Genomic DNA, 12,500 nt, shown 5'->3' with positions numbered 1-12,500 from the left:
GTTCGACAGACAACTGTTTGTGGTGATGTTCGAGCGTGGGAGTATTTAATTTACAAACACGTTCGTCGAATGGTTCGAAGAATGTCAGATCTAGCATGACTTTTGTGGGCGGGGCTTCGTTGTCCACAAACCTTATGCATTTGTGGTTAACTCCACTTCTTCGAACCATTTGAAAAGCAGGTTCGACAACCCGGTTCGACTAGCAGTTCGACCGTGTGAACAATGCTTAAGACAAGGTCATGTATGAAAACGAACACTGCAGTAATGATTTGATGTATGTTAATATCCCTCATTGACTTGCTACGTCGAGCAAAAATAATAGTATATATAATTTCTATTAGGGAACTTGTTTTTGTTACCCCTTTTTACCACTTTATAAACGTTCTATTTGCCTAACTGGTCTCAGTTGATGTCTTGAAACCACCTCAGTAACGAATCAGTTAACAATTAGTGATCGGAGAAGAAGTACAAAGTGACAATTTTTGAGTGCTATGGCTAACTGTCTAAGAGACCCCGTCCGGAAGCAAGGTCCGGACAAGCTGTGTGTGTGTCTGTGTGTGTGTGTGTGTGTGTGTGTGTGGTGAGAATGAAGAAAGAAACTTAATTTCTCGAACCTTAAATTGAAAAGGATAATACCCAAAGGTTTTATTATTATTATTATCATTGTTATTATCATTATTATGATTATTATTATCATTATTACTAAGCTACGACCCTAATTGGAAAAGCAAGGTGCTTTAATCCCAAGGGCTCCAACAAGGAAAAATACCCCAGTGAGGAAAGGAAATAACGAAATAAATAAACGATATAAGAAGTAATGAACAATTAAAATAAAATATTCTAAAAACGTTGACAATATCAAAACACATTTCATACATAAATATAAGAAGACTTACGTCAGCCTGTTCAACATTAAAAACATTTGCTACACGTTTGAACTATTGAAGTTCTATCGATTCAACTACCCGATTAGGAAGATCATTCCACAACTTGGTCACAGCTGGAATAAAACTTCTAGAATAAAAGGTAAGAAAGTGGATTGCCTCAAATAACAATTGTATGCCAGTGAATTGCATTCCATTATTATATAATTGTAATATTATATATACAATTTTCTAGACATTGCATAAACAAATATAGTAGTGATATAAACATAGTTTAATATACATTATGTTAAAAGGAAGTACGAGTTATAATTCTTATAAAAGGGCCATGTACATATTCATATCTATATGTTTTGAGAAAATATATATCAGAGATACTATAATCAATTTTTTTAGCGAGGCAGATTGCACCAACTCGCAGCAGTGCCTTTTTAGCTCGGAAAACTTTCCTGATCGCTGATTGGTTGTACAAGATAATTCTAACCAATCAGTGATCTGGAAAAATTTCCGAGCTACAAGGGCACCGCTGGGAGTCTATTCAAATGTGTGTCATTAAAAGAAATTGACTATAGTAATAAATCTATTAAGTAAAATGAACGTTGATCAACTTCCGTAAAGTATAGAATTGATAAATATAAAACAAACATGAATTTAAGTTTAACGCTTTATTAAAAATTTTCCATGAGAAGACATATAAAAGACTATGTTGTCTGACCACATCTCATATTTTGAGGTAGTTTAAATCCACAGTTTGGGTCCAATGACATCCAATGCCTTGATCCCTGTATAAATGTTAGTTTAAAGGTTTAAAGGCCCCTCATGAATGGCAGAGGCAAGGGACAGTGACATTACCCTATCGAGCAGGACGATGCCCTAGAAACTGACCATATATACTTATGATCAGCGCCCAAGCCCCCTCTTCACACAAGGTAGAACCAAGGAGGGTCAGGCAATGGCTGCTGATGACTTGGCAGATAGACCTATAGGCTTACTCATCCTTAGCTCACAATGATGTTGAGGTTGCAGCGACCAAAGAAACTAACGAGTTTGAGCGGGACTCGAACCCCCAGTCTGATTTTCACCAGTTAGGGACGTTACCTAATCGTCCACCATAACTTTCTTGGAATAAAATAGTATTTAAACCTCTTGGTTGACCAGGGCCCCAGCAATCCGTTGAGTTACTGCCGCTAGAGAGTTATTGGATCCTTTGCCTGGCCAGACAGTAGTGCATTGGATCCCTCTCTGGATACGGCTCAATTTTTACTTGCCTACACATACGCCGAATAGCCTGGCCTGTTCTTTACAGATTCTCATCTTTCCTCATACACCTGACAACACTGAAATTACCAAACACCTCTTCGCTCAAGGGGCTAATTACTGTACCGTAATTGTTCAGTAGCTACTTTCCTCTTGGTAAGGGTAGAAGAGACTCTTGTCGCTAGGGTCAGCAGCTCCTCTAGGAAAAGGACGCTCCGAAATCAAACCATTGCTCTCTAGTCTTGGGTAGTGCCATAGCCTCTGTACCATGGTCTTCCCATGTCTTGGGTTAGAGTTCTCTTGCTTGGGGGTACACTCAGGCACGCTGTTCTGTCTTGTTTCTCTTCCTCGTGTTTTGTTAAAAGATTTTATAGTTTATATAGGAGATATATATGTTAATGTTGTTGCCGTTCTTAAAATTTCAATTTTTCCTTGTTTCCTTTCCTCACTGTGCTATTTTCCCTGTTGGAGCCCCTTGGCTTATAGCATCCTGCTTTTCCAACTAGGGTTGTAACTTAGCAAGTAATAATAATAATAATAATAGTGTTGACTCTTACCCCACGAACCTGAACTATAGATAGCAAGGTAAAAAAAATCGCATCAGGAATGAGTTTATAATGGATTTTAAAACTTCATAAATGCATTTCTCTTTCATGCGGAGATATTTTAACTTATATTAGGGTGACATGGTCATATTTACGAGCCCTCCCTGCAGTAGAAAGCTTAGCAGCGAAATTGGTTCTGTTTTAGTATGCGATCCCCAAGTTGTGATTCTGCTTTGGTATGCGATCTTGCCTGATAGTTGCGATCTCATTTCATTTCAAGACGAAGCAAGAATCACGGCGAAGCAAGAATCGTTATATTTTCTTATAAAACATATACCGGGAATAATTATTTGAATAATAATCAATCATAGATGTTAGCTTGCGCAGTTCAACATTACCGCTTGCCAGTACACACGGAGCTTGATTTTAATTTTTTGCGAGTGAAGAGATCCCATGGCGAAGCAAGAACCATTAGATTTTTTATTATTCTCGTATTTTTCCCTATTAAAAATATTGATCACATACTAAAGCTAATTGATATTTTCTTAGTTGTTGTGGCCTGATTTGTAACGTTTATGCCTAGTGTTTGCCAGTCAGGGGTTCGAGTCCCTCTCAAACCCCTTCGTGCCTTTAGTGTTTGCATCCTTACCATCCCTGTGAGCTAAGGTTGAGGGCTTTGGGGGTTAGCCTATAGGTCTATTTGTTGAGTCATCAGCAGCCATTTCCAGGCTTCTCCCTGGTCCTAGCTTGGGTGGAGAGGGAGCTTGGACGCTGATCATATGATATATGGTCAGTCTCTAGGGCATTGTCCTGCTTGATATGGTAATGTCACTATCCCTTGCTTCTGCCATTCATGAGCGGCCTTTAAACCTTTAAATAAGATCACATACTAAAACAGCACCGCGAAATTTTATATTTTATACTGTTTGATTATTTGTGGATTGTTTGCAGAGCCCTAAATTCTCAAGCAGTAATTTAAGGTGCTAAGTACCAATGACTGAACGACCATAACTCTACATTCAAAGTTAAATCTATCACTCGCTCTGTTAATAAATAGCAGTGTGCCTGTTACTGTTTCATGCGATTCTTCGATATGAACATTTAAAAATTAGGAAATTGTCAATGATACTCCGAGGTTTTTGACGTTTTTGGGATGGGACAAGTGTGATGCCACCAATTCTTATATTACTGTTATTTGGAATACGGGATATATATACTGCCTTGAGCCAAAGAAAATAAGTTGAGGTTTACTCTAGTTTAACAATAGCCTATTCTTGCTTGAGGGTGCACTAGTGCACACAATTCTATCTTGTATCAATTCCTCTTGTTATTTTGAAGAATTTAAAGTTTATATATGAAATATTGATTTTAATGTTATTCTTCTTAAACTTCTTGTAGTTACCTTATTTCCTTTCTTCACTGGGCTATTTTCCCTGTTGGAGCCCTAAGCTACAACCCTAGTTGGAAAACCGGGATGCTATAAGCCCTAGGACTCCAACAGGGAAAATAGCCCAGTGAGGAAAGGAAATAAGGTAACTAAATGAGAAGTAATTAACAATTGAAATAAAATATGTCAAGAACAATAACAACTTTAAAATGAATCTTTCATATATAAACTATAAATAGCCTACTTCTAAATAACAAGAGGAGGAGACATAACATAGAATAGTGTGCCCGAATGTACCCTCCAGCGAGAGATCTCTAACCCTAGACAGTTGAAGGCCTTGGTACAGAGGCTATGGCACTACCCAAGACTAGAGAACAATGGTTTGACTTTGGAATGTCCTTCTCCTAGAAGATCTGCTTATGGTTGATCCAATACGTACTGACGGAACTCTTATCTTCGAGATAGTTCTTAAACCAAAATGAATCAATATTCAGATCTTAGCTTTTTTTTCAATTGGGATTTGGTGATTTATAATGTCGAAGACTTTTGAGCAGTAGAATTAAAGATATTTTTTTTTATTTTTTTTCAATGTTTTCGTCAATTTTATTGTTGACTGTCATTAAAGCTGTTTCTATGGAGAAAGTAGGTCAAATATCTATCTATCTATCTATAAATATATATATATATATATATATATATATATATATATATATATATATATATATATATATATATATATATATATATATATATATATATATATATATATATATATATATATATATATTGGGCTCAAGCCATGACATCCTAATGGAAGGTTCCTTTAGTAGCTTCCCAAGGGTATATGTGACTACAGTGATATTCCCAGAGAATCAAACCAAAGGTTTCACAGAATTCTAACTTCTGGCGCGAGTACCTTCAAGTTTACTCTTAAGGGTATTGTATATCATCAGGGGACGTATTCTTGACACGCCACATGGCAATCTACACCCCGAATAGCCCTTATGCTTCGAGGGGGAATACGTGGCAGAATTAGAAGGGTAGCCGCAATAAAGGTTACCCTGGTTCCCCTACTACCATCGTATCACGACCGCGCCAACTCCCTCTGGCGGCCATTCCTTTATCTGTAGCGACTTGCTACGGTAGTGTTCCCTGTCGATCTGACATTTTTTATCAATCTCTGGGAATCTTTATGCTTCTACGGCTTCTTTCTCCATCCAGAAAGTTGAGTATTTATTCTATACAATATGTAATTTAGTTCCAGCCTCACAATGAATTTGTGTATTTATTGTGTGCAGATCTTCGCCGATCGCCGGTGTCGCCATGGCGCTGTCGTTCTTTGTACATGTGCTATTTAGTTAGCAGAACGACATTCCGGTGTAAATAGCTTAATTATTATTATGAAAGCTATTTAGGCATTATATATTGTAAAGATATCTATAATCTTATTTTTCCCTTTTCCGTGGTGATCGTGTATGTCAGAGTTTTGGTGATTTAGGTAACCGAAATCTCGTCTTGTCTGGATAACATAACCTAGACAACATATACTTTCGTCATTTCCTCAGTTACCCTTGTGTATTGGTTATCATTCCTGGAGATCGATATCTCCTGGAATTATATTAACCGTTATTAATCTCGCTAGAGATTTATGGGTAATCTCTCTTCCCTCTGAGAGTAGCCTTAGGCTACAACTCTCTGCGTAGGCCTTGAATTTCGAATTTAGGCAGGGCTAGCCAAGAGTTTTCTGTCTCATCCCTTAACGGCCGACGGCAAGTTTTGGGATTCGATCAGATCCTCAGAGTAATTAGTCTTTGTCGGCAGTCGGTCAGCGGGGTGATTGCATTCCCCTGCCGGCAGAACTGCCGGCATAGGAGGCTAGCCCTAACTAGACTACACCTGAAGTGGTCGAATGTTGCCGCCACCTTCTCCCTGTGGTCTAGTAGACTAGTCCTATGCTCGCCGACCCTAGGCTATAGAGTCGTATACTCTTGTGGCCTAGGATGGCTCCGGCATTGGAACTCTGTTTCTCCCTTGTTGAGAGGAACGGCATGAGCTGCTGTCCCCTTAACTGTATTAGCACCTCCTAAGCTGGAGAATAAATGATTCTCCTGCCGCTTGTGGTCATGCCGGTACTGAAACAGTTTCTTCAAGGTGTGTAGGTCCGGCAACATTGCCGGTCCCTTCTACCTAATATAGGACCCTTTCCCCTCCCCTCTCTGTTCTTTTACGATGGCCGAGCCATTGTCTTTCCTATGCTGGAGTCCTGCAACCTTACCATTGCCGGTGGGTTGCCGGAGCCGCCCAGACACCCCCTCCTCAGCCGTCAGCTGTCAACGACTGCCGGCTGCCGGCGGCCATGACGGCTGTCGGCGATTGCCGGCTTCCAGCGGCTTTGGCGGCTGTGGATGGGAGGTCCCTTTTGTCACCAAGGTTCTCCAGTTCTCCCTTGAACTGCTAGCCACAGTTTCTGTTGTTGGCGTATTATTCTGGCCGGCAGTAGACCGGCACAGATAGGTACTGACTCAGTAGGTAGCATGCCGACTGTACTCGTGCTGCCGGAGGCTGGCCTACAGTAGTAAGGCGGCAATAGTACTGTGGCTAAATTGAAGTGAACCTTCTTTTCGGAGAAAAGCAGTAAAACTAGACAGTTACATCTTTTATTACTGTATACATATACAGTAATAGATAGCCTTCACTCAATGCTTTCTCTCTCTCTCTCTTTTCTAGCTTGTTAGATGCTCCGGCAATAGCTAGCTAATCCGGCAATATGCCGGCTGAACTACAGTATATGTCTATACAGGTAATCAGTATAATTGTAGGATAGTATATACGGCAGATGAATAAATATCGTATATATTATACTAGTAGGTATTTCCAATATATCTTGGGTATCCCAGCTCAGATAATTTCTGAACCCAATTCTGTATTGATGGAATAATATTTCATTAATATTCTGATTTGAAATCAGTTTCCATTTACCCTACATTATTGAATTTCGTAAAGGGCTGGTGGTGTGATACCTCTAACCCCTATAGGGGAGAGCCCTTATCCATGAGTTTCCCTGATCAGGAAACTCCCTGATTTAATATTGTAAGGGAGGTCACAGCAAATAGATTGGTTGGGATGCATAAGTATATGTCTTTTATTTTCTGCCGGCTGAACTACGGTATAGGTCTATACAGGTAGTCAGTATATTTGCGGTATAGTAAATACGGCAAATGGATAACTAACATATAGATTATACTAGTAGTTATTTCCAATATATATTGGGTGTCCCTGTCTAGATATTTGCTGAACCCAATTCTATATTGATGGAATAATATTTCATCAATATTCTGATTTGAGATCAGTTTCTATTTACCCTGCAATATCAAATTTCGTAAAGGGCCGGTGGTGTGACGTCTCTAACCCCTAAAGGGGAGAGCCCTTATCCCTGAGTTTCCCTGTTCAGGAAACTTCCTGATTTAATATTGTAAGGGAGGTTACAGCGAATAGATGGGTTGGGATACACAAATATATTTCTTTTAATTTCTTATCAACATATCTTGGATGCGAGCTTCTGCTGTTACCGCTCCTATTTCGAAAGAATGACATTCCTTCGATACTCTGATTGTGTATCAATCCTCCTTACCTCACAGTGTTAAGCATAGAGGGGGACAGTGCTTGTACACTTCCTTACACCTAGGTGTTCGAACCCCTTTTCTTCAGGGAATTCCCCGGTTGGAGGAATTTCCTTATCTTAATACTGAGGAGAAGTAACAGCATTGGCTCATAGGGGATACACGGGTATGTGTCTCCCACTATCTCTTTTAGCTTTCTGTCCTAAGCTATTTTGTCAAAAGACGATTTTGCAAATTGTTTATCAATGCGATAATCAATTGAATACCCGTTTCTGTTCTCCCTTCCTTACAGGAGGGACACCAGATGATGCATTGCAGTCTTCTGCAGTTATAAAGGTGAGTATTTTCACGGACATAATATATGCAGGTTCCCCCCCCCCTCCCCGCAATATCATTTCCAAATCCCCAACCTACAAGACACCAGTCTAGAGCTGTCGAACTGTGGTTGGTTTCGTTTCGAAAGTTATCTCATAAATGCGGTTTAGTTGCGAACTCGTAAACATGCGAAACCTCTACGGGAATTGAACTAAAAATTTCACTTATTACGAAAACTGCCGATTTAATGTTCCTTTTCAAGGTTTTTAAGGTCTAACCCCCCACCCACAACCCTGCCTCTCAAGATGAGGTTGCAGACACTAACGGCATTGGTGAGTCTGAGCGGGACTCGAACCCCCGACTGACAAAACCGGGCAGAGACTTCACAATCAAGCCACACCTTGTAGTGAAATCAATGACAGCAGTCATTGTTTCACTGTCACATCTGACTCCGCCGCCAAGAGCCGGCAGTGTGTGCCCTTGGTCACCACCCAGTTAATAGCTGAGTTGGTATACCTTCAATCGACAGCCCGCCGATTACCGGCGGTCTGCCGACAGCCCGAGGAGTCAACTCTGGTTCAGAGATCGGCTGACTATGCGTATAGTTTTCACCACTACCCAGTCACATTGAATGCTAGCTAGGAGGGTGTGACTTTTGTCAGCGACCCGCTGACAGCCGACAAGTCACTGATATGTCGAAGACCTGCTAGCCATATCGGTACTGGAGTACTGTGCCAGTTAACTTACCTGCAAGTACTAGCCTTGATGGTAACATGCCAGTTGTATAGGGGTATACAATACCCTGTACATCTGCAGTTTAGGACCATATCGCAGACAGAAATCTTTGGTACATAACCATACAATAGAATGGTTTTCCAGTACATTGTGCTTCTAAGCACAATCCCTTGCTGAGACCTACCTGATTTGGGGGATCCACTTTCCCCCCTTTTTTCCTTACGCTGATTCTTCATCAGCCTCTTGATTCTCATTATTAATTCCCCGGATGTAGGATGCTACTCTATCCTTATGGACTAGAATCTTCCATGGGGCCCTTCTTGAAAACGGATGCCCTAGAATCAATAATTAGGAGGGCCGCAGCAGTCGGCAGGAAGGTTTTACTCGTCTGTGTCTCTCCTCTTTTCCAGCGTACTTATCCTAAGCTTTATACAATAGAAAGGAATCTTCTATTACAGTGAAACACTAAAAAGCTGATATAGGCAAACGGTCAGGTATGGCCTGAAAGGAGAACGGAAGGGTTTCTTAGTTCTCCTTGGGATGTTAAACAGCATCCCACACTTACAATGACCGTTGTTCCACAGACGGTCAGATATATACACCTTCGGATCATGCGAAGCAAACAGACGCTTCTGGTAGGAGGGAAGTTCCTCCTGGATTGCTGGACCTTCGATCCTTGGGTCCAAGGCCTAACCAAGATGAGACTAGAATGGAAATGGACATACCTCCACCATCCTTTCCTCAACTCTTCTTATATTCAAATCCCCCTAGAAGAGTATACCTTAGAGCTCTAGAGCATACTAGCGGTGAGGAAAGTAGAGTCCATCGATTTTCAAGGAAGGCTGTTTAGTGTTCACATGAAGGACTCAAGAAAACTTTGAGTCATTCTGGACTTGGCGCCACTCAACAAGTTCCAATAAAACAGCAAGTTCAGAATGTTAATCCTTCTGAACATAAGGACCTTATTCAGTAAGGGGTGTTGACAATCTAGCCAGCCCTGGAAGATGTCTATCAGCAACTTCCAGTCAGTCACCCCCTCCCCTCCTACCTAGGATCCAAGTTACAGAGGATAACATATATCCTAGACGAAATTCTCGTCGGACTAGTTTCAGTCCTAGGATCTTTACGGAATTAGCAGACACAGTCAGCGAAACCAAGCCTAGAAAGAGTTCAGGCAACGATGGCCCTGAACGACAGGCTGGGGTGGGCAGCACCCGAAATGACTGTCTATGAGCATCCATGGAGATGATCCGGCCCCGGAACATCGAGGATGCAAATAACTTCAAGAAATCTCGATTCCCTCCAGCTCAGGGGCTTCAATGTTTTTAAAAACTCATTGAAACCTGTAGTCACCCTAACGCTCCCTTCCCCAGGGGATGTAAAAGGAGATCGCAAGGTCTGTCAAGAGACTATTGTAATCAGTCAGGATTCCTTGACGCTAACAGGGAGGAGTTTCGAACTCTCTCCAGTTCACGATGAAGACAGACCCAGTGCTACGTGCACAACTATAAGATGCGTTAAGAGGCTGGAGAAGATACGCATCAAACGCTTGAAGAGATCTAATAGGACCAATGATGGTCATTCCCTCTTCGCTTACCCTACAATGACCAAAGGCCATGGACCCGTGGGCCATTTTAGCCCTGTAATGGGTGGATAACTCTCTCCACACAGATCAGACCTCCTCAGGTTGATCTGGGGCATCGAAGCGATAATGAGGCGTCGAAACTGTTGAGGATAAGGGACGTCTCATTTCATTAGGGAATGCTAGCCATCCCTTCCTTAAGGGAATGGCGCCTATCAGCAGCTCGATTATATATCATCCCCAAGGTGACAGCGGATGCTCTTCTCGGGTTCAACCCAAAAGAGTTGGAATGGTACACGGACGCAGACCCATTCCCTCCCAGAAGGGGACAAGTCCCCGAGCTGCAGATCGTTCTCTTCATCACGAGCGTTATCACGATACTATCACGTTATTTAGCCCCATGCGAGGATACTCTAATGGAGATAACAGACATCATGTCTCTACAATAGAAGTGATGGACTTAGAATTCCTGTTCAGCCCATCAAATTTCCTCCGGAAGGCCCTCTACATGCTGAGACCCTTCCAGGGAAGAGGGGCTCCGTTGGCTCCCAGAAAGCCCGAGAACACCCCGTTCCCTGTAATGAAGGTACTGAGGCTGAGGCTAGTCCTAGTTATGCACCTAGGATTATCCAGGAGGTTCGGAAGTTTTCTGCCTTCGATTTATCACAGTACACATGATCCCTTCATTTTATGAATTCCTTGCCCTTAACAGTTAGGGAAAAGACTGGGATCTTAAAGGCAAAATAGAATTCCTAGAAGAATACAGGTCTAGTAAACGAGAAGACAATACGAGTCTTCTTGGGAAAAGTAAATTGTTTTGTAAAGCAAAAGGGCCCGAAAACAATCTGATGATCTTTTGCCTGTCCTTCTCTGTCCACCCCTATATTCAGGGTCTGGCGGCCAACAGCACGTTGGCCTTTGAGCAAGGCAGCAGTGTATCCTTGGATACTATGAGAACGCTAGTTCTTCGGCCTTGTCCCCATATAAACCCTTGAGTGAGCACCAAGGGTATGGCCGACTTTGCGAGAGAGGTCACTTGATGGGATCTTTGGATCCATGGACCATTATCTCTGTGCAAGTCAGCCCCGACTAGACCTTTTCTATATGCGCTTTAAATGGATCTAACGATTGAAGTCTTTAATAAATTTCCGAAAACATGTGCAGGCTTAGGCCTGCAACGCCACTAAAGCCCATCCCATGGTCTTTGGACGAGGTCCTACATTATGCCTCACCTGTGAACAATGAGGATTGTTCCCTCAAGCATCTAACCTAAAAGGTTATTTTTTCGGTTCGCTATAGCCTCTGGGACTAGAGTTAGTGAAATAGTGGCCCTATCTGGAGATGAGGGCCACATTAAGTGGGAGAACTGCATCTCTTTCTGATCTAACCTTTCTCATTAAAGACGCCCTACCTATTAAGAGGTGGGCCTCCTGAAGAATCTGCCCTCTGAAGGAAGATGTCTCTCTAGGTCTGCTAGAGCGTCTAAGCTCTATCTTCATAGAACTTCAGACTTCAGGAGGAACAGCTCTTTACAGGAGAAAACTTTGGATCAAACTATCCCTACAACTGAGGGCGAAGCTCACCTACCCTTTTCGCGGAGCGGATCCTGACAGTACCCCTGCAGATAAAAAGATCCGAGGAAAGTTGCTTCATCACTGAACCTTTCAGTGTGTGGACTTCAGCCTCTTCGCTCACTTTCTGATCGGAGGTTGTCCAATGTGTGTTACAGACACTATACTAAGCAATTCTATGGATTGAAGCATTATGTGGTGGCGGCAGGTGCTATTTGGACCCTGTCGTCTAGCTCTGCGATGAACAGTAAATTGATTGGGACTATCAATTAAAAGGAGAAGGGGTCAGCAATTTTCGTGTGACCTCCCTTTGAATAAGTGTTGCCAAGGTAACACTAAATCTGTTCAAATCTCAGGTGTGAAATTATACGGATACCACTAGTGCCGTGTGTACATAGTACACAGTGTTGTTAAACTATTTCATATACAGAAATTATAAAGAAAAGTCTTGTTAAAAGAGCTTTCTTCAGTTTGAGAGTGGCACTCATCATTTTCCCCTTTCAAAAGGGGAACATTAATTTCTGTGTATGTCTCTCGTATAATTTCCTTATCATGCTACATTCATTTAGCATGAAGTCATTTATTAGGAATAAATGTCTATTAA

The sequence above is a fragment of the Palaemon carinicauda genome, chromosome 43 (assembly GCF_036898095.1).
Source record: "Palaemon carinicauda isolate YSFRI2023 chromosome 43, ASM3689809v2, whole genome shotgun sequence".
Lineage (NCBI taxonomy): Eukaryota > Metazoa > Arthropoda > Malacostraca > Decapoda > Palaemonidae > Palaemon > Palaemon carinicauda.
Note: the sequence above shows the minus strand (reverse complement) of the source record.